We start from the raw sequence: 23,096 nt of genomic DNA, 5'->3' as shown, positions 1-23,096 counted from the left end.
TAATAATGTTTTAAAAGTAACTCCACTACTATATCTATTTTAAAACAATTACTGTTATTGACAGTTTTGTTCAGGTTTAATACCATTGTGAAAATGCTGTGGGTTTTGTAATAATAATACAGAATAAGTGCTATGTACACACTGTTGGCAGAAAGATTGCATGAGCACAATGATGGCATTGATCCAGACCTCAGCAACCACCATTCCACAGCCACACGTTCTGTTCCGGCAAAGGAATCAAACTCGTCTCTCCAACAGCCGCACATACTGTATCATATATTCAACCTAAACACACCAATCCTTAGACTGCAAATATCCATAAGCTGATGTTAAAACCTGCTGATAATGAGAGTAGGACACAATAAACTCTCAATTAGCTCATTTCGAATTTAAATAATTTATAGGCCAGACTGCTTATGAGAAAATAAACCAAAACAGTCATTTGAAAACAGTTGAACGTATACATGGTGTTTTAAAAAATATAACGCTGGATATTTTAGTGCTATAGATGCATGGCAGACCTTCCAGTACCCAGAACACGCTGGTGGGTGTGGGTGGGTGTGTGTAAAAAAAAAAAAAAAAAGGGGGGGGGGGGCGGGGGAGGAGCTGTCCTTGTCCTTGTGGATAGGTATATGCAGAAACTGTGTCCACATAAATATTGAATATTTTTATTGAATCAAAATGTATTAATAAATAAACAAACATTCAAACGTGCCAGCTCTTAATAAGCCAGTTATCTCACCAAATTTGAAAGCTTTGAATATTTGAAGTGTAGATTTTTTTTTAATCACATTTTATTTCAGAATCATGTCTATGGAAAATCCTCGGGGGTCTGTGAGGGAAATAAAATAAAATAAAATAAAATAAAACAGCGTTTGGACCAAAAATCCTTTGACAGTCCATTATAATTGCTATTTATGTCAGTTACGTCATCTGACCTCCAGAATCAGTTATAATAGAGGAACAGAGTGCACAGTCTGTAGTGCTAGTGCATGGTGAGAAATCTTTTTCTTTTTTCTTTAACTGACCACACAGATTAAGTAACATGCACAGGAAAGAGCCCGTCATTCATTCATTCATTCATTCTCTCTCTCTCTCTCTCTCTCTCTTATGGGTGTTATTTTTGTGCCGAGGCGTTGCAGACATTTTGTTTTCACTTAAAAATAAAGAAAAGGGGAGGGGGGACAAACAAGTAGGCTAGGAGAAAAGTCAACCTAAACGCTTTCGCATACAGTGCATTGTGTCAGATTTCTCTGAGTTAGTGCAAATAATCAGACTTGAGAAAGGGAACAGGAGTTGGTGTGGTGTGGTGTGAGAGTTGACTTGGCTTGGCTGCAGTAGGTGCTGTGGGAGGAGAAGGAGGAATAGTGAAGTGCTGCTCCTCCAAACTGCCCACAACTTTCCCCACTCATCCACAACCTGAGGAAATAAGCGAAGCAGCTGTTTAGGATTATTTTTTCCTCATAATTATAATCCTGGTTTTGTTTTGTTTTTCAACACGTGACTTTTTCCCAGAGCGTGCGTAGCGCGAGCGCAGAGAGAGAGAGAGAGAGCGCGCTCCGGTTCCTGCTTCTCCCCACTGCGCCGCGCTGTGCCAGTGTGTCAGACTGAGGGTTTCCGACCCTGAAAGCTGTCTGAGCCAGAGACCTGTGATCTTTTCCGCCACACGAGATTCAATCCGGAGCCACGGTGCACGTGCACGTTTCACCCCGCCACTGATGCATGCACTCGGAAACCGCAAGTGAGTGTTTCACAGTAGTTTTCTCCCAAACTCAGGGGAAATCCTCCACACGTGGCAGCTCAGGAAGCCCTCAGCTCCGTTATGTAAGAGAAACGAATTACTGCAGCCTTCATGTTTTGTACAGTAGAAAATATATACGCAGTGCACGAATTACTTACTCACTTACACACTTGACACAATTTTGCCATCTGATTGATCTTGATAGTGCACACAAAGCAAATTAATACTTTAACTCGTCACTGTACGAAGATGTTGTGTAGGATTAGAGAGAACCAGTATTAACTTTTGGAATAGGTACAGTATGTTTTAAAACAAAACAAGGGTAAGGACCAATATTTAAAAAAAAAAAAGATAAATAAATGTACTATATATCTATCAAAGGGGTAAGCTTGTAGAATAGCTGTCAGAAGGAATTAAGAATATGTAGCTCAATTTGCAAATAAAGCAATGTTCAAAAATAAGGTGGTAAATAAACATAAAATTGAGTTATTATTATTATTATTATTATTATTATTATTATTATTATTATGTATGAAACGTTTGTTTTTGCTTCTGTTTTGTCTTTGCCTATATTGGTTATTGCCTATAACTCTATATAGTAGTCAAAGGGTGGTCATCTTTTTGCTCATTTAAAAAAAAAAATCCTTTTACTTTAATGCCTTATTGTTATTTATTTTTTATTTATTTATATCTATGCTCTATGAGCATTCGTTCTGGAAAACTGTTCCAAAATTATATTTAACCTGCTCTTACATGTAATAACTGGGTGATTAATAATAATAATAATAATAATAATAATAATAATAATAGTTGTGTGAAATAATTTCAAAGTGCACCACAGCCCACTGTAACTTACTTTGAGTCGAATAAAGAAAAGGAATTTAAAGCAGTAAGTAGTATTTATTTACTTACATGCTGTGAAACATGACTTAAGATATATATAAATATTGCTAAACATGGCAGAATAAATCAGGCTTTATATATATTTAATATATTTGTAATGATATACTGTATATAGTGTATCTTGATGACAAACTAACCAGCACATTAACATGTTCATCTGCTCACACCATGGCATTTTGACAAGTTGAGTTTCATAATATTGTTTTTATTGAACAAATCATATATCAACTACTTTGCTTTTCTTTACTGATCTAAAAACAAATATATCATTTCTGCATATATTGCATCTTCTCTTGCTTTTAGGTTTGCATTTGCCTGAATTCTTTATAATCGTTGTATTAAAGCAATGTCCTACAACTGTATCAACGTTTTCATTCACAGATTTTCATGATAAAATATTCATTTTTGAATCTTAACATCACAGGCTATAATCGGGTCATTGTTTCTTAATGTTTAATCTAACTAGTCTTAGTACAAATGTTAAAATCAAATAGATTCCTTTTGAGGTGGATTTGTTACAAGATGTGAAAAGCACAAGAGTAAATATAACATTTTTGGACATTTTTGTCTCTTCCTCATTTCAGGAGACACATTTTAAGTAACTGTCTGATATATACCATCTGCTATAGATATCTGACACGTGATACATGTCTGGTATTTGTGTGCTTTTTAAAATGGGAGGGTGGGTGAAAGTGTTTAAATAGAAAAGGAAATGAACATATTAAAAGGTTAAGAAATGAATTGGGTATTTAGAGTACAGATTCTTATCTATTAAGCTTTTAATTAAGTGCACACTGATTTTTTTTTTTTTGATTGACTAAGAGCTTATCGTTCCTGCCTGAAATCAATTATATTGGTTGGATGAATGTTTCAGAATGTTAGAAATCAGATCAGCAGTTGCTGATGCTGAAATACTGATGCAGGATTCAGGAGTTCCAGTAACAGGAGGCACAATGCTTGGCTCTTAAACACAATGTGGAGATGGCCACAGGATTATTTTGCATTCAGGTAGGTCACAGCTGACCATATGAGAAGGGTGCAGGCCTCTGTGCACCATGTTAAGATTTCCTCTTTAAGAATCAGGCCATATATAAAACTTCTTCATACTGTCATGCTAAATGTCAAACAGCGGCCTAGATTACTTTCAAAGGCACAAATATAGTTGACTATTTAGTAACGCAGCAGCCTCGTTTTATGCTGATTTGTATGTAGCCCTCATTGCGTATTCATATTCCTGTTTCAAACATGTACTGACTTGATTTGGCACAACATGAGTTAGTCATTAGAGGACATTTTGCTTTTTTTTTTGTCCTATAAATAGATAAAAGCATTACTGCTATCATGTTTCAAGTCTAGGCTTTCAAAGAGGTGCTATAAATATATTATAGCTTGTATGTTGTTTTGTACATACTTTACAATGGCCTCCGGGCTGGCCTACATGTTTTGAAATAACATTAAACAGTCTATAATGGCCTATATAGTTTAATGGTGAAATAAAGATGGATGATGAGAAAATCTTTTCATGGTTTGGCAAGAAAAAAAGTGAATTTTGTACAATTTACCCCTGCCCTTTAATACAGCCAAGACACTGTTGATGTTTGAAGTTTACTTTAGTTTTACACTGATGCTAACAGGTAAAGCTTTTTCCTGCTTACTCCTGAATCACACAATGGTTTTGAGAATAACACCACAAACAGCTTCATAAAATAACAGAATGAGTCCTTAGTTATTCTGTACACTGTCATAATGTTTGCCTAATTGGCAGGAAATTGTGATTATGAATCCTGCTAATGCCATAGCCATCCTTGACCACACAAGAATATCCCAAATAATCCACTGAATATATTATCATTCAAAACTTTTCCAGAGTTAAGACCTTGGATATGCTACAGCTACACCACTGGCACTTGTGCAGTGTGATAGAACACTTTTTTTCCTGTCCATTTTCATAAATGTCAACGTGTCACAAAGTCTCAGAAAGCACATAAGTGAATGTGGTTAAAATTACTGAAAACTTAGATGTGGTTTTCGACTTTAACTGTGAGCAGGCTACATTAGAATCCGAGCTCTAGTGGAAAGGCGAGCATTTGTGATGAGGTGGGGTTCAAATGTAACCGAAAATGTTGATTTGAATCAATATCGACCGCTTTAATATCCTCCGGATGATATATCGACACGGTTTTAACAGTTTGAAACACCATACCGGAGTACAGGATCGTGATACCTCATGCATGTACAAAAGCAGTGAAAGAGAGCTTATTGCTCAGCTGCCAGTTAGCTCGCCGTGATCGTATAGTGGTTAGTACTCTGCGTTGTGGCCGCAGCAACCCCGGTTCGAATCCGGGTCACGGCAAGAAAGTGGCAATAATGTTTTTTTTTTTTTTTACTAAAAAAAAATTTATATTAAATTAAACTTAATAATGCTGAATTAAAGTCGTTATGTTACACACAACAGAATATTTATACATAAAATTAAATCCATCTATCATCTTTAGCTGCTTATCCTGTCCGACAGGATCGCAGGCGAGCTGGAGCTTATCCCAGCTGACTACGGGTGAAAGGCGGGGTACACCCTGGACAAGTCGCCAGGTCATCACAGGGCTGACACATAGACACAGACAACCATTCACACTCACATTCACACCTACGGTCAATTTAGAGTCACCAGTTAACCTAACCTGCATGTCTTTGGACTGTGGGGGAAACCAGAGCACCCGGAGGAAACCCACGCAGACAATGCAAACTCCACACAGAAAGGCCCTCGCCAGCCACTGGACTCGAACCCAGGACCTTCTTGCTGTGAGGCGACAGTGCTAACCACTACACCACCTACATAAGAGACACTTTTCAGGCAAAAACCATAATGAACGGTGCTGGGGTTTGCTACAAAATTAAGAAGCAAGTGTGACAAAGTGTCCAGAAGAACTGTGACTGGTTCTGTAAGATGCTCAGTAAAACCTACAGCTCACTTCCTTATAAAACTGCACTTATTGTACCTGAGACAACTATTTTTTTCTTAAGCAAAGGGTCGTCTCACACTGAGCATTGACTTTGTTTCATTTATTACTGTTCACTGTTCTTTATAATATAGTAGCGTGTGTGTGTGTGTGTGTGGGGGGGGGGGGGGTTGGATTGCCCCTCTGGGGTAAAATGCCCCCACCTTTTTTCCCCCAAAATAGCTAATAGATGGAGTCAGTTTACGGTTTTATTGTTGCTATGGACTACTTTGGGAACAGTGTAATACGTTGGGCACAGTGTAATACATGTATTTTCAGCAGTCAGAAAAACAACATTTAAAGTTTTATTCTTTTGCAGGACATCATAGTTATCTATGATATGTGAATAGTTAGGCTAGTGGATAGTGAGATACCCATAATGAGTTATTAACAGAAAACATAATTATATCTTAAGAATGATATACAGTAACTTTTTTGGAGCAGTAGCCTGTGGGGTAAAACACCCCTGGGGGGGGCATCATTCTTTACTTTCATAATTACTGTTGTTAACATGTTCTGACTATCAAACACATAGTTTTTCACTAAATGCAGACTAACTAGGTGGTTGAGTCAAATATTTGAACTTAACGTAAAAAATTACCTCAAGTTAGCCTCAGGTAGCTAAAGTTAGTTTGCTAGTTAGCTGTTATAGGCTACAGTGGTGCTTGAAAGTTTGTGAACTCTTCAGAATTTTCGATATTTCTGCTTAAATATGACCTAAAACATCATCAGATTTTCACACAAGTCCTAAAAGTAGATAAAGAGAACCCAGTTAAACAAATGAGACAAAAATATTATACTTGGTCATTTATTTATTGAGGAAAATGACCCAATATTACATATCTGTGAGTGGCAAAAGTATGTGAACCTTTGCTTTCAGTATCTGGTGTGACCCCCTTGTGCAGCAATAACTGCAACTAAACGTTTCCGGTAACTGTTGATCAGTCCTGCACACCGGCTTGGAGGAATTTTAGCCCATTCCTCCGTACAGAACAGCTTCAACTCTGGGATGTTGGTGGGTTTCCTCACATGAACGGCTCGCTTCAGGTCCTTCCACAACATTTCGATTGGATTAAGGTCAGGACTTTGACTTGGCCATTCCAAAACATTGACTTTATTCTTCTTTAACCATTCTTTGGTAGAACGACTTGTGTGCTTAGGGTCGTTGTCTTGCTGCATGACCTGCCGTCTCTTGAGATTCAGTTCATGGACAGATGTCCTGATATTTTCCTTTAGAATTCACTGGTATAATTCATAATTTATTGTTTCATCAATGATGGCAAGCCGTCCTGGCCCAGATGCAGCAAAACAGGCCCAAACCATGATACTACCACCACCATGTTTCACAGATGGGATAAGGTTCTTATGCTGGAACGCAGTGTTTTCCTTTCTCCAAACATAATGCTTTTCATTTAAACCAAAAAGTTCTATGTTGGTCTCATCCATCCACAAAACATTTTTCCAATAGCCTTCTGGCTTGTCCACGTGCTCTTTAGCAAACTGCAGATGAGCAGCAATGTTCTTTTTGGAGAGCAGTGGCTTTCTCCTTGCAACCCTGCTATGCACACCATTGTTGTTCAGTGTTCTCCTGATGGTGGACTCATGAACATTAACATTAGCCAATGTGAGAGAGGCCTTCAGTTGTTTAGAAGTTACCCTGGGGTCCTTTGTGACCTCGCCAACTATTGCACACCTTGCTCTTGGAGTGTTCTTTGCTGGTCGACCACTCTTAGGGAATGTAACAATGGTCTTGAATTTCCTCCATTTGTACACAATCTGTCTGGCTGTGGATTGGTGGAGTCCAAACTCTTTAGAGATGGTTTTGTAACCTTTTCCAGCCTGATGAGCATCAACAACGCTTTTTCTGAGGTCCTCAGAAATCTCCTTTGTCCATGCCATGATACACTTCCACAAACATGTGTTGTGAAGATCAGACTTTGATAGATCCCTGTTCTTTAAATAAAACAGGGTGCCCACTCACACCTGATTGTCATCCCATTGATTGAAAACACCTGACTCTAATTTCACCTTCAAATGAACGGCTAATCCTAGAGGTTCACATACTTTTGCCACTCACAGATATGTAATATTGGCTCATTTTTCTCAATAAATAAATGACCAAGTATAATATTTTTGTCTCATTTGTTTAACTGGGTTCTCTTTATCTACTTTTAGGGCTTGTGTGAAAATCTGATGATGTTTTAGGTCATATTTGTGCAGAAATGTAGAAAATTCTAAAGGGTTCACAAACTTTCAAGCACCACTGTGGCTAGGAAAGTTGGCTACCAGTAATCTACTGATCTAAATGCTGTAGTAGTCCATAATTATAAATTAAATAATAATTACTAAACTGCTAACCTTGTGATTTTGCAGTTAATTTTACCCCACATTGGAGTGTGTTTTGTACATATGTTTGTTTATTTTTTCTTTCCTCCAGACTTGGTTTACACTTCATCTCATATCCCTTGGGTGTTTTCCCCTCACCCTGCATGTTTTTTTTTAATATAGAAACATTTAATTTCATTATGTTTGAAGGCATCTTTGCTCTACAGCATTTCTTTGCATGTGTCTAAGACTTTTGCACTGTAGTATATTCGCACTCCTCATAGTGCATATACCACGTGCTGACTGAGAATCCACAAGTCATGCTCTAACAGTTCTAATCAAAAATTCTACTGCCAAAAATAGCTTTAATTTTAATCCAGATGTTTATTTTATGGTAGCAGAATGCCTGATAAAAGGAATATATATATTCCTTTTATCAGGCATTCTGCTACCATAAAATAAACATCTGAGTAATGAACTCGCATTGATTGATGCACAGGCTGTCATTTTCTTTCTCATCTCTGAGTGGTTCGCCGTGATCGTATAGTGGTTAGTACTCTGCGTTGTGGCCGCAGCAACCCCGGTTCGAATCCGGGTCACGGCAAAAAAAAAAAAAAATCTACCAGAGTAGGCATAATTTTTCTGTTATTCATTCAAAGTTAACTAAACTATTTCTAAGTAAAACCCCCTAAAATACATAATTCAGAATCGTACAAAGGGCTGCAAAATATACTGCTTGCTAATTGATACCAGCACAGCTAACAAGCAATATGTCACTCGTCAATTTTGCAATAATGGTCCTGGAATGTGAAAACAAATCACACTGCAAAACACTATTGTTGTTTTGATGAATCGCATCGTTCACACGAACCACCAAATATAATTAATACGTGAAGAAAATAATGCGTGGTACATTAAGGGTTCGCCAATGTGTTTTTAATAGGATGGCATTTAAGATTGGCAAGGCGCATCGCCTCATATGTTTCCATAAAATGGCATTGCAGCAGCCTGTACTGTGCAGATCGTCCAGTGCTAATTGTGCTTTAAAAAATGTCATATATTTGCAGCTGCACACCCCCACTTTCCCAGCTCACAGTGATTGTATATCATGTATGTTATAGCTCAGCATCCCTGACTCGAATCTGGACTTTATATCCATCCATCCATCCATCCATCCATCATCTATAGCCACTTATTCTGTTCTACAGGGTCGCAGGCAAGCTGGAGCCTATCCCAGCTGACTACGGGTGAGAGGCGGGGTACACCCTGGACAAGTCGCCAGGTTATCGCAGGGCTGACACATAGACACACAACCATTCACACTCACAGTCAATTTAGAGCCACCAATTAGCTTAACCTGCCCTGCCTGTCTTTGGACTGTGGAGGAAACCCACACAGACATGAGGAGAACATGCAAACTCCATACAGGAAGGCCCTCACCAGCCGCTGGGCTCAAACCCAGAACCTTCTTGCTGTGAGGCGACAGTGCTGACCGCCGTGCCGCCCCTGGACTTTATATACAGTTTACAAAAACTACAGACTGGTGGCTTTGTCAGAAAGACATGATATAGTATAAGGGTTTATCTTGAGTATGAATATAATGAAGCATCCTGATGACCAATGACTAAAGCACTCTCGAGGATTTCAGAAATGTAGCACCAGAGGGCGTCAGAACACCTCACAGACAACGACAACTGCAATTACTGGAGAGAGAAAGAAAATAATAAACATGCTCAGAAATAAATTCAGACTTTGACATGCTTCTGTTTGTTTGATGAGAGAACTTTACATGAGCAAACTGAATGAATAAATTCTGTTCAATAATAAAGGAACCTTTGTAGATGATTCCATGTCTAACATTTGGCATTTGTGACTCCTAAAAAGTTGACTTTTGATTGCTTATCAGTCTTCACATAAATGTATTTATTTTACATTTTTTTAAGCAATGGCTGAAAATAATATGAAATTTCTGTTTAGCATACAGTACCAGTCAAAAGTTTGGACACCCCTATTCATTCATAGGTTTTTCTGTATTTTGACTCTTTTCTACATTGTCGAACAATACTGAACACATCAAAACTATGAAATAACATCTGGAACATCTATGGAATTATGTGGTAAACAAAAAAAGTGTTCAAAAAACATGTTTGATATTTTAGATTCTTCAAAGTAGCTCGTGTTTACCTTGATGATGCTTTGTACACTATTGGCGTTATCTTAAACAGCTTCATGAGGTAGTCACCTGGAATGCTTTTTAATTAACAGGTGCCTCATCAAAAGTTAATTAGTGCAATTTCTTGCCTTTTTAATGTGCTTGAGATCAAACAGTAAATAACAATAAAAATACAGTAAATTCCACAACTGTAGTAATCCATATTATGTCAAGAAGCACTCAACTACAGTAAGTAAAGAGAAACGACATCCATCATTACTGTAAGACATGAAGTGTCTTTTAATTAATAAAAATCAAGAAAAACCACTGAATTAGAAGATGTGTCCAAACTTATGACTGGTACTGTAGAGTTAGCAAACATTGTGATCAGCTAGCTAATGGCATGAGGACATTAAGAACCATCTTAGGATTTACTCTTTATTTTCTATTTAAAAATAATATTTGCTGTAAAAATTTGTTGGATGTTCAAAGTGACCTCACCAGGTAATATCACAATACTGACTGAAATTTCAGGGGGAAAAAAAGCTTCAGGAAGTTCAAATGATGCAGCTTCCTGTTGAACATGTGACTTGTGGAATATTGTAAATATTTCATTGAGGTGAATATATTCATAACAAGGCTGAATTGATGGAGACTACATTTAAAATGTTCATGGAAAAACAAGTTTAAAGCACGGGATGTTAGAATGTTAAATGAATTCACATATTATTGCAAAAATAATGATTATATTTCATTAAAATACTTGCTATTTTCTCAGTGCTACATATTCATTTTCGTAATTCTTTGTTACCTGTCAGAAATGCTCATAAGATGTTATGAATGACATTATACTCATGTTTAAAATGTCTTTTACCGTTTCTTTACATGTATTTGTAAATGTAATATCAGTGGGAAACAAATGGCACCCCGACTGTGGAATCACCCATACCAAAATAATTCATTTTCATCAACAGCTGGTGATTAAGAGGCTGTGTCCCAAACCACTTATAGCCTATTATACCATCTTAGATAATAAGGTAATATATATTCCTTTACAGTAACAGGTAACCAATGCTTAGTGTACAATTTTGGCATACCATGATGCATTGGTATTACAGATATTCTTTCTAAGAGCTCCTGATATAGCCAATGACACTCGGTATCTGCTTCAGGTGAAGGGAGGGAAGGTAAAGAAAATTCTTTTTTTTTTTTAAACAAAAACCCAAAAGTAGAAGAACCAAAAGATTTCCTTTTGGTTACTGAGGTTGGGTTTTGGGTTAGCTGTAAGTAAGTGTGTGTGTGTGGGCGCGCATGCACACACAGGTACATAGGCTCTAGCAGTATTCCTTGTTTACGCCTTCACTCTATATGTCTGTATACAGAGATAATTACTTCATTGTTCTTCTTCCATTTGACTTTACTGATTTTAAAGCAGTACACACACACACACACACACACACACACACACGCACAGCAGAAAGAAAAGAACAGCAGGCCTCCAGAGTGTTGCAAAACAAACTATGTACTTCTTTTCTTTTTCTGTGTGTGTATATGTCGCTTTCCCTACTTCAATAGGTCTTGATTGACATGACAAGCATGTACCTCTGTCGCATGACATGTGCATTTCTGCTGGCCTCTCTTATTATGTCTTCATTAAACACGTCACTTCATAAAGTTCTCCTGTTAGGATGTATGCAGTAATGCAGACATGACTATTGTTATTTTATTTCACTTTCTTTGAAATTTTAGCCTTGAATTAAAAAAAAAAAGCACAGGACATGGCAGATCCAACTAAAAACAATGTATTTTCTATGGATGATATTCATATTGTGATCACATGGGTTCTCTCTGGAATTCAACAACCGGAATATATAAAACATGCAAAACAAAAGTGCGAAACAAATGCTCCAGGTCTGATCCTAACCCTAACCCTAACCCTAATTTTACAGAAATGCAATTCATAAGTGCAGGATCTGGGAAGGACTGTTTCTGTGAAGAAAAGATTGGACAATATTATTACACTACATTGGTACTGTGTTTTATTTTATTTTACTTTATTAATGCTTTTTGCACCTATGTAAGACTTAACTGAGAATAAAAAGAACAAGCTTTCCAGTAGTGGACTAGGTGGAAGATTTGTCTGGTGTTCGAGTGTCCTGGTGCTGCAGGCATTTCAAACCTGCCATTCCATCCTTATATAAACTGGGTGCTGTGTTCCAGGGCCTCTTTTCTCCTTTCTCGTCCCCTTGTATTTGTCCTCATCTTGCATCTCCTTCCCTCTCCCACTGACCCTTTTGGCAACAAAGAGACCCATTTTTCTGTAATTACACAGGGCAGATCTTTGGTCAGGCGCTGCTGCACAGGGCTGTACCACCGAGGGACATAGACCTAACATGCTACTTGAAAAGGTCCTCATTTTAGCACTAATTACACAAATAGGTTTCAGCTTTACATATGGCATGTGGCACTTTCAGCATTCTAAAACGTGCTGCAGGATGCTAAGAGATTCCGTCAACCTCTTAACTATCTACTATGGTCAAAAACAGACTATTTATTGTTTTTCTTTTTGCCATCTGTTCTCATTTCCTGTGATGGTGTTATGAGTGGAATGTGAAGAGATAGTGAGTGTGAATTCAGACACATATCTATCTGATATAGTGCCTGTTTACAGTGATTAAAAATAGAAAGTGGGTAAAAAAATGTGAGTCTGAGTAAAATTAAAGAGTTGTATAAAAATAGACTATAGTAATAATAAATACAATCAACTCAATATGCACTCATATTTAACCTTTTAAACACCAGCCTATTACTCAGTTATTCATTATAAAGCCTATTATTCTGTAACACTTTTCATGTTTTTTGTAAGTTTTTTTTTTTTGTAGTAATCATACTAGTTTATATTTATTTGTTTGCTGGTAGCATTTATGATGTAATTGTGTCAGATTTAACCAAATGGTTCATTTTCATCTGCTGTCCCTGGGCAGGCTGATGTTTTTAAAAAAAAAAAAAGAAATGAAAGCACATTACTACAAACGGAAACGTTGTATAATTGTGTTATAAAGTTTCAAGAAATGTGCAGGAAATTTGAAAATCAGCTCTCAATACTGACTTCCTCAAAATAGTCATCCTTCATGTTAAGAACCGCTTAAAGCAAGAGATATTCAGTTAACAAGTCTGAGCAGGAAATCACCTGGCACGCCTTCCCAAATTTTAATTGACTCGGGGATCAGATTAAAATCCCCTTTGGCTGACCGTTTCATTAAAATTTGCCAGTTTTTCATCTTGCATTTAAAATCCTAAACCCAAGTTACATGTGGTCATTTGGTCAGACATAAGTATAACAACAACAAAAAAAACATATAGTGCCAGTCAAATATCTGGACACACATTCTAATTCAATGGTTTTTCTTTATTTTTATGAATTAAAATACACTTCATGTCTTAAAGTAATGATGGATGTCGTTTCTCTTTACTTAGTTGAGCGCTTCTTGACATAATATGGATTACTACAGTTGTGGAATAGGGCTATTTACTGTATTGTTATTATTCACTATTTACTGTTTGCTCTCAAATGCATCCAGAAGGCAAGAAATTGCACAAATTAACTTTTGACGAGGCACATCTGTTAATTGAAAAGCGTTCCAGGTGACTACCTCATGAAGCTGGTTAAGATAACGCCAATAGTGTGCAAAGCGTCATCAAGGTAAACGCTGGCAACTTTGAAGAATCTAAAATATGAAAGCTTTTTTTGTTTACCGCATAATTCCATATATGTTCTATATGTTAGTTCATATTTTTGGTGTCTTCTACAATGTAGAAAAGAGTCAAAACACAGAAAAACCTATGAATGAGTATGGGGTGTACAAACTTTTGACTGGTACTGTATATAAAGACACCTGTGTTCTTGAGGCTCCATGTTCCTGAGCATGATAACCCGGTAGCCTTCAGAGCATATCATAAACACGTCCACTGGAGGGATTCCTCATTTATTTCTACCCTTCCACTAATCCTTTTAATTACTGCCTTAGTAAATGCTAATGCCATTCATGATTAGTTGGTATTATGCTAATCTCTGACCCACATTCGGCCGAGGAAGCAGGAGCATCGTCTGAAGGCCAGATTGCTCGGAGGCTGCACACAAGCTAACATCAGTCTCCTAGTTGTACAGAGCGAGCCAGCCAGGAGCTTCCTGAGAAATAATGGTGAGAAAATGCCTAAGAAAATGGAAAGGGGGGGTGTCATAATCGTTTACCTTAATGAACGACTGTTGGCAACAAGGATTAGTGATAAATGCAGGTTTTCACACTACACAGGCCACCCCAGCATCTGCTCAATTCAGCTTCCTGTATGTGTTAGTTATTCTTTCTATCCCTTCCAGCAGTTCTCAAACTTTTCATACAGAGACCCCGTTACCTTTAACATAAATACCACAGCCCTCATCAGCGCAGATTTATTTCACAAACATTATTTAAACATTTAAATGCACAAGAATACTTTGTTCATTTATTTGATTCATAGAGCTTTCTGTTCCTGAACTTTCCAGCAGCAGAACACATTAAGTTGCCATCATTTATAGCCTTATTTGTTTTTGTGTCACTAAGGTTTGAATGGAACCCATTCACTTCAAGGGACCAGTCAAACCGGATAATAATTATAAGAACACAATAATAAATATAATAACTTGGATAATGGCAGGTTGTGATTTCCTTGCACTGTAATTGACTGTAAAGAAATAATGGAGCCCCGGCTATGCTTAGACCCCCTTTATGAACCAGTGACTAAGTAAAATAGGCTTCGTCACCTGTAAATGAACTTGTAAGTTTAAATGGAGTTCAGTATTCAGCAGGTGAGTCCTCGTGTGACCTGATATCTTTCTCTTGTACCTTCAGTGCACATCCAAACCACAAACCCAGAGTTTCACCAAGCTTTACACAGAGCATGCAGTAATTATATCTCTGCATTTTGTTCAAATACTTGAGGTAAACACATATAATAAAAGTAATTTGGATGTCCCAAATGAAATAAATAATTCTGAAGCCTTACCTAAAACAAATTCCATTAAGCAAGCTACTAACTGAACATAGCTACAAAAATAAAGGCATCTACCGTTCCTTTGTTACACTTAAAACTAGTCTATGGTTTGATAGTCGGATTAAAATGAATTTTCAACCATATTATTGCAAAACCTGATATTTACAACATACCAACGCTGTTAAGTCCCAAATGTCTCTCAAGGTCCACACTCAGGAGGTAAAGGTAAAGCCTAAACAACATTTTGTTGTAAATTCTATTAAACACCACAGGTTTTTGTTTTCCATTTTGCATATCTAAAAAAATAATAATAATATTGAAATGAAATGGCTTTCAGATCAAATAAAAGTAACTATATTAATGCCTTAACTGAAAGGCGTTTTATTGTTTTTGTAATCAAATTCTGCTCTCTAGAGAGTCTAGGAAAGTTTTGCTTTCTTAAAACTCATTTTATCTTGCATGTCCTGCACATTGCACATCATGCAACAAATGACTTTAACATAATTTCTTCCAAAAGCAAAAAAGTTTAAGAGAAATCACTTCTTTATTAGAAAGAAAGAAAGAAAGAAAGAAAGAAAGAAAGAAAGAAAGAAAGAAAGAAAGAAAGAAAGATTTTTCCAGACTTGGAATAATTATTTCCATAGTTCTTTAAATTAACAAAACTTGACTATTATAATTATCAGATGCAGTCAGCGACCAAAAATAAAAGTAGTTAAAATTAAGTTCCAGTTCCAGCCCAGCACATGCACTTGTGCAACGATATACAGATGGAAGCATTAAAGACTTAAGTTGACTGATAGTGGAAAAGTTAGCCTCTGAGAAGACGGAGAAGAAATTAATATTCCTAGTAGACTAAGATCCAGCAGTAGTTTCATTTAGTGCAGGGGCCAGACAAAAGCCCATTGTTCAGCAGCAGCGCAAAATGGACAAACAGAGAGAAAAATGTCAGCAAGTGCAGGACACGACCATATCTTAAATACCGCCGTATTCATAAAAGGCTGAAACAAGACCCAATTTTGAAGCAGACTCAGTGGCAGCAGGAGAAATATCCGGCAAAATCATTTCTGTGGCAAATCGGTGTTGGACGAAGGCTCTGTTGGACACAGAAATAAGGTGAAGACTTGGATTTCACTTCTTTTCCAGTTCCTAAATGGAGATCTCATGAGTCAACAGCTACTACTCAGAGTTACCACTTGCTGCTTTCACCACATCACAAAACATGGACTACAATAACACACGGCTGATTACGATATGATCTGTAACCTATCACAGCGTGACAGACTGCTTTTCCCCCTGACGAGAAGAGATTGGACTCCCTGACACAGCCTTAACCCTCTGACATCAAGCCAAGCGCAGGGTTACGCAACCCGCTCAACCTGCTTGACCCTGACGACACGCGTGGCCCCTGCACACACTTCGCTGAACAACAACACACAACACACCAACATCTGAAGAGGGCTCGCAATGAGAGGTGAGCGTAAATTCATGTCAAGTATAAGTTCTGCCCAATATTCACAAATGCATGTGCTACTTTAAATGTAGGATGACACATATATACATACACACACCATTGCTGCTCCTTGAAAGACAATATACCGTAGTTTTTGAGTGTTGGCGAAAAAACGCTGAGCTTTTAGAAACATTTGTAATGCTAACCTCATCAACAATGCAGCGATGAGCTCTGAAGGAGGAGTTACCTGGTCATATGTCTTAGTCATTAGGTATGGGGAAAGTATGTAGAGGAAAAAAAGCCAGACTTACCATCCACCAGGTCCTGGCTGTCATGTCATAGCATAACTGCCATTTGATGGAGCCGTCTGCTGTTTTCCCAGCCATCGCCTTTTCAGGAGCTTTCATCAGGAGCAGCTCAGCAGCAGATAACACACCTAATCAAGCCTTCATCAGATGCCACACACTCAGCCTCATGTAGGCCAATCCTTATCACACTGCATTATGGGAAACCACAGGCACACACACACACACACACACACACGGCCCTGTGCATAAGCAATGACTCCAGCCTCCGCAGCTGCCTATAATGACAGGATCAGGATCTGGAATCCTCTCTCTCTCTCTCTCTCTCTCTCTCTCTCACACACACACACACACACACACACACACACACACACACACACTCTTCAGGCAGGGCTTTAATTTTTTAAGCAGTGTACATTAGGAGCACAACTTTTTTGTAGCATCCTGAGGAGTGCAGCAAGTGGAACGTCAGTCAGGGGCTTTTGTGAGAAAATACGGTCTAAACTTTATTTGCATTCTTGTCTATTGTATATTGTTTGACTTGTAGTTTGGACAACCCTCCCCATATCTTCTACACACACACACACACACACACACACACACACGCACGCGCGCGCGCTTCAGCCCCCTTTCCCTGACACCCCTCCAGTCAATGAGGGGAGGCCCAAATAGGAATTAATTTCCCCATACAAAAGCAGGGAGTTTCATAGACATGAGAGCGAGGCACGGTTCAGATATCACACACCGCTTACATGGGGCACAAGCGAGATACTGAGAAGACCGATGCAGACCATGATGCAGTATTCTCAGCCTTTTTCTTCTACAACCAGGATTTTTTTCTATTTACTTCATTATTTTTCTGCATTTTAGTCACAAGGGACATTTCACATTCGTAAGGCTTGAATGCTTTACGCAAAACCAAATATCGGCCTGTGAGGCAGCATCAGTGTCACACATGGAAAAAAGGTGCATTGCACATTTCTGAAATTTTCAAAGCTATTGTATGTGGTAACATCTTGTTTGGATTTGTAATTTTTTTTCATTTATTTTCAGTGTTTAATAAGCAGGTAAAGGGAATTCGTATATACTGAGTTTCTGCGCTGTTTTAAAAATATCAAATAAAAATTAAAAAATGACAAAATCATATAATTAAAGACTCATGAAGTGATTAGAAATCTTATTTGTTTGCATCCATATTAAAATGTGGGGTTTTAGGCCATTAACAGGTCTGTTTATATTGTCTACAACACTATTACTACACTAATGGACATAACACCATGTGAATTCAGGTATTTGAAATCTATATTTAAAAATGATCACAGTAGCTGGATGTTACACACTAAATGAAGGGAGATTCCTGAGAGTAAGAGGGAATATTTGTAAAATATTAATATTAAATATTAACTGCAGACACATCAGACTCAAGAGGTTGCTTTTTTTAACATATTAATCTCTAGTTAGAACTTTGATGAAGTTCAGAATATTACATTAACATCCACTAAAGCCAACTGATGGATTCATTTATTTATAGTTTTGCATTTTAGTCAAATAAGGAATTTTAAGTAATTGAGTTGCATGTAAGCAAGCTTTCAGTAACTTAACATCAATTTTTTTTAAATGTATAATTAACAGTTATTCCACGAAATCGAGTCGTGCATGAGCTGATAGCTGATGAGGCGCGTAGCACCGAATCCATGTACGACAAGATTGAGTGGAATAACTGTTTTATTCTATCCACATCACTGGATTTTAAGAAACGGAGCATTTTTATTTTTATTTTTTGCAAATTCGATAAATAAAAACTTCATACAAAATCATTTCCGCTTAGAATGAAAACAAACCAGTGAAACGACAGGAGCAATTTGTGAAAAATGCGATAATAATAATTCTTGAAAAATAAAAAAAAGATATGTTCTTATCATGAAATACTTTTTTGTATTTTTTTGGGGGGGTTGTTTTCGAGTAGAGTTTTTATTTCATCCTCGGTTGGTTAAGCAATACGCTCTGCCATTTTGTTTTTGTCTACTCACGGTATATGAGCTGACAGCCTAGTAGTCGAGTAGCATGCGGTTGCTCATATCCAGTGAATGTGGATAAAATAATTGATGATATATTGAAGATTTCTGAGATGTTTATGTAATGTTTATGGAAAGAGCCTCCAGTGTTTTTTTTTTTGTCTTATTAATTGTGACATACAAAAATAAAAGAAAAAAGGAGAGAGGGAGAGAGGCTGGAAATAGAATGACAGTTTAAAGCTGCTATAACGTAAGTGAAATAAATTGTCTCACAGACATTCTGCAAGATTAAATATAATAACCAAAAACTGTAACCAATTGTGACATATTGTTCATTATTAAAATTTGTCTTCACTGGCAAACTGCTGTGCTATAAGGGGAATAAAACACTTTGAGATATGCTGTCGAAAAATAATCGGCTTTGAGGTGGTAACAGCATTACACATATATTGATTATTTTCCTACAACTGCATGTCTGGTTGTGTTTTATTCCTTACTGCAACAGTCTGTTTACTTAATCTTTCCTTGGCGAGTGTTAATACAAAATTCTCTGACAAACTCAGGAAAAAACACACGCAAACGCACACAAACAAACCACTCCAGGACACATCTAATAACGTCATCTTATATACGTCATGTTACTCTTTCTCATGAGTGTCCAAACCTTCAGACTATTACAGGTGGCTTTTGTTAATAGCAACTTTCATGCTGTTGCTTACAGTAATTCAAAGTAGCAGTTTTCCTACTTTTTCCGATATTTATTTAACCACCAGGTTTCCCTCAAATGGCTGCAGTCAGGTTATACCAACACGCAAAAGCTTGTCTTCTGAGAGTTGCTCTCATGACATGGCGATTTAAATCTGAACATGTGCTTTTCATCCCACACTTGCTGCATTGAATTTGATTCTCAGACATGCTAGCAAATGAACAACATTCTCACTTTTGACATTTAGAGTGAGCGTCAACCTGCCTCCCAAGCATGCGTGGTGGGCTTTGGGGAGTGAATGCCAGCTTTGTGCCATGTTTGGGACTCTCTTTGTAACCTATCCAGACCTTTTTTCCTCGGCTGCGAATTCCCAGCCTCCGCCTCCTCGCAGAATGTTCCCGCCAGTGGCTGCTTCCCTCTGAGTGAATTGTTGGTTTGTATGAGACCATGCCTTTAAGTCAGGGGCGCAGTGCGACTGGCATCCGAAGGTCGAGGAGGCATTTCACAAAGCAGCACAGCCTTGAAGAATACCCCCTCACTACCCCCTCAGTGCAGTGGTGTTCTTTATATTTCCGTAACCTTTCCCACATTTCTGTAGCTGTGCAAACGAGGAGACTGTTCATCAAAACCCATAGTTTAAGTGTCATATGTTACAACAACATTATTCCTTTGCTACGATAATGATTGGGACACATGCTGAATTAATAATTGATAGTGTTTATTTTAAAGTATATTATCTTCCAAAAGAACTTTTTAAAAAAATATATTGCTTCAATCCTCGCCCTTTTCAATGTCTAGGTATGTAGCTGTCCATATTGTTTGTATTTTTGTTGACGTCCTTAATTTCGTTTTGTTTGTACTGTCAACGTGATTTGTCTTTTATGTGCTGCAGAACAGGAACCTGCTGTAAACCAGTTTTAACTGAGTCAGGGCCGTTTAACCGTAACTGAAACGTTACTTTTAATCTTTTCCTGTATAATAAACAAATGAAATGAAAAAACTTAGGTTCACTGAATAAAGACTATAAACTTACCGTAATAAGAATGTAGTGTAATCCACAGTGCTATAATCATACAGCTGCTGGATTGGGAAGCACAAGTTATGGATAGCAATTACTTACTGATTTTTTGTTTTTTCTGGTGCATTTTGTAAAGAAGGCACTGTTCAAAGATTGTAAAGAAAAACCAGAATCCATTTCGATGGACTTTTGATAGACATCTGGGTTTGCAATCTGGGCTTAAATCCTGTAACCAAATTTAGGTCCGTATGGAACAGTCTGTTTGGCAATTACAAGAAAAGAATGATGGTTTGTGTTTTATTCCTATAATCCTACTACTTTGTGTAAGCAGATGTCAACAACAGGTGGTAATTTGATAATTACGCCAGCATCAATCAGGTTTAATGTAGGTAAATAAATTCTGACAGTATGTTTACATATTCTATTCAAATTATTGAATGGTTCAACTTTGGATAGTTGGCTCAGGTTCCATGAAGTATAGCCAAAGAGTTAGTAATTTATTATTTTTTAATCTTTTTTTTTTTTATAACATGATGGTAGAGATCATTATCAGCTACTATCTACTACAGTTATACTGCAGGTGATATTGTGGTTGCAAGTCATTTTAATTAAATGGCTTTAAAATTATGCAATCGTACTGGTATCTTATAGTTGTTCAGTCTATTATCTAAAACTCAGTATCCTAAAAAATATATATATATTTTTTAATTTAAAAATAAATGTAAATCAATTCACAGATTTAATAACAGAATGAAGCAAAAAATATCTCAACTCTACATTTTAACACAGTATAACTGGATTGGGTTCTGTGTAGGTTCAGAAATAATAAGCTTTCGGCTCCAGCGAATTAATATAATTGGTCAAATTTCAAAACCGATATTGAGTCAAGTTTTGACTCTCAGTAAAATCAAAGGAAATTTGATCAATTTTCAACTTCTCATTTTATAAATAACACATTTATAAAATGCAGTTATGTTTCAAAAGAAGACATAAAATCTTATAACCCCAGTGTCAGTTTGCTTAATGTTTGAATAGTCGGATTATGTTTTTAAAACAATTTTTTTAACAGTATAAGGGTCTCTATACCGTAGCTGCAGAATGTTTGGGTAGAAAGTACCCAATGATATTTCAGCATTGTTTTATATGGTTTATATACACTGTTCAGCCATAACATTAAAACCACCAGCTAAATGTTGTGTAGGTCCCCCTTGTTGGTGCTTTTGGCTGTAGACAGGGGTCAGCATGGGAACTGTGACCGGCCTTTAACCACCGCAGGCTGTGATGCACTGTGTGTTCTGACACCATTTATCATAGCCAGCATTAACTTCTTCAGAAATTTGTGCTACAGAACTCTTCTGTGGGATCGGACCAGACAAGCTAGCCTTCGCGCCCCACAAACATCAGTGAGCCTTGGACACCCTTTGACCTTGATGGTGGTTCATGGGCTGCTTCCTTGGACCACTTTTAGTGGGTACTAACCACTACATACCATGAACACTTCACAAGACCTGTTGCTTTGATGATGCTCTGGCCCTGTCGTCTAGCCATCGCAATTTGATCTTTGCCAAAGTCGCTCATGCTTGCCCATTTTTCCTGCTTTCAACACATCAACTTCAAGAACTAACTGTTCAATTGCTTCCTAATACTGTATATCCAACCCCTTGACAGGTGCCATTGTAACGAGATAATCAATATTATTCACTTCACCCACCAGTGGCTTTAATGTGATGGATGATTGATGTATGGTGAAACTGCTTTCTTATAAGTTGATAAGAGAAAAGGTGAATCTGCCAAACAACGCATCTCTATATTCATTAATTCATTCATATTCAGGAACTGCTGTATCCTGTTCAGGGTGATGGAGGATCCAGAGCCTTTCCCAGGGACACAGGGTGTGAGGTGGGAAAACACCCTTGATGGGATGCCAGTCCATTGCAGTGAACCATATACACTCACATTCACACACTCCTTTAGCATAGCATACCTGCATGTAGTGATTTGTGGACATGAAAGGAAATTGGAAATCTGGAGTAAATTCACATGGACATTCGGAGAACATGCAAAACTCCATACACAGATATACCCGAGCTTAGTATCAAATAGGGATCCTATGGTTCATTCTTTTACAGACTTTCAAATGTATTAATTACTAGACCTATTACAGTCACCCAAGTCCAGACAAAATAATTACAACATTACTTGACAAACAGCTGAAATGTTGCGAGGCATACTGATTCTATCCATGCAATGTCATGATGATGGCTAACTACATTAAGTGGGTGCAAATGGCTATCAGCTAAGGATGGGTGACAATCCATCCATCCATTATCTGTAGCCGCTTTATCCTGTTCTACAGGGTTGCAGGCAAGCTGGAGCCTATCCCAGCTGACTATGTGCGAGAGGCGGGGTACACCCTGGACAAGTCGCCAGATCAGACGGGTGACAAATTAAAGA

General features: G+C 37.5%; 2 non-coding genes across 2 annotated transcripts; both read left to right on the top strand.

The window, feature by feature from the left end:
• Positions 1 to 4,925: 4,925 nt before the first annotated feature.
• Positions 4,926 to 4,997, top strand: trnah-gug (transfer RNA histidin (anticodon GUG)). The gene has a single exon. It is a non-coding gene; the product is annotated as a tRNA-His (tRNA).
• A 3,500-nt stretch (positions 4,998 to 8,497) lies between these two features.
• Positions 8,498 to 8,569, top strand: trnah-gug (transfer RNA histidin (anticodon GUG)). Its single transcript has one exon. It is a non-coding gene; the product is annotated as a tRNA-His (tRNA).
• The last annotated feature ends 14,527 nt before the right edge of the window (positions 8,570 to 23,096 follow it).

The sequence above is a fragment of the Neoarius graeffei genome, chromosome 1 (genome assembly GCF_027579695.1).
Source record: "Neoarius graeffei isolate fNeoGra1 chromosome 1, fNeoGra1.pri, whole genome shotgun sequence".
Lineage (NCBI taxonomy): Eukaryota > Metazoa > Chordata > Actinopteri > Siluriformes > Ariidae > Neoarius > Neoarius graeffei.
This window is presented reverse-complemented; position numbering and strand designations above follow the sequence as displayed.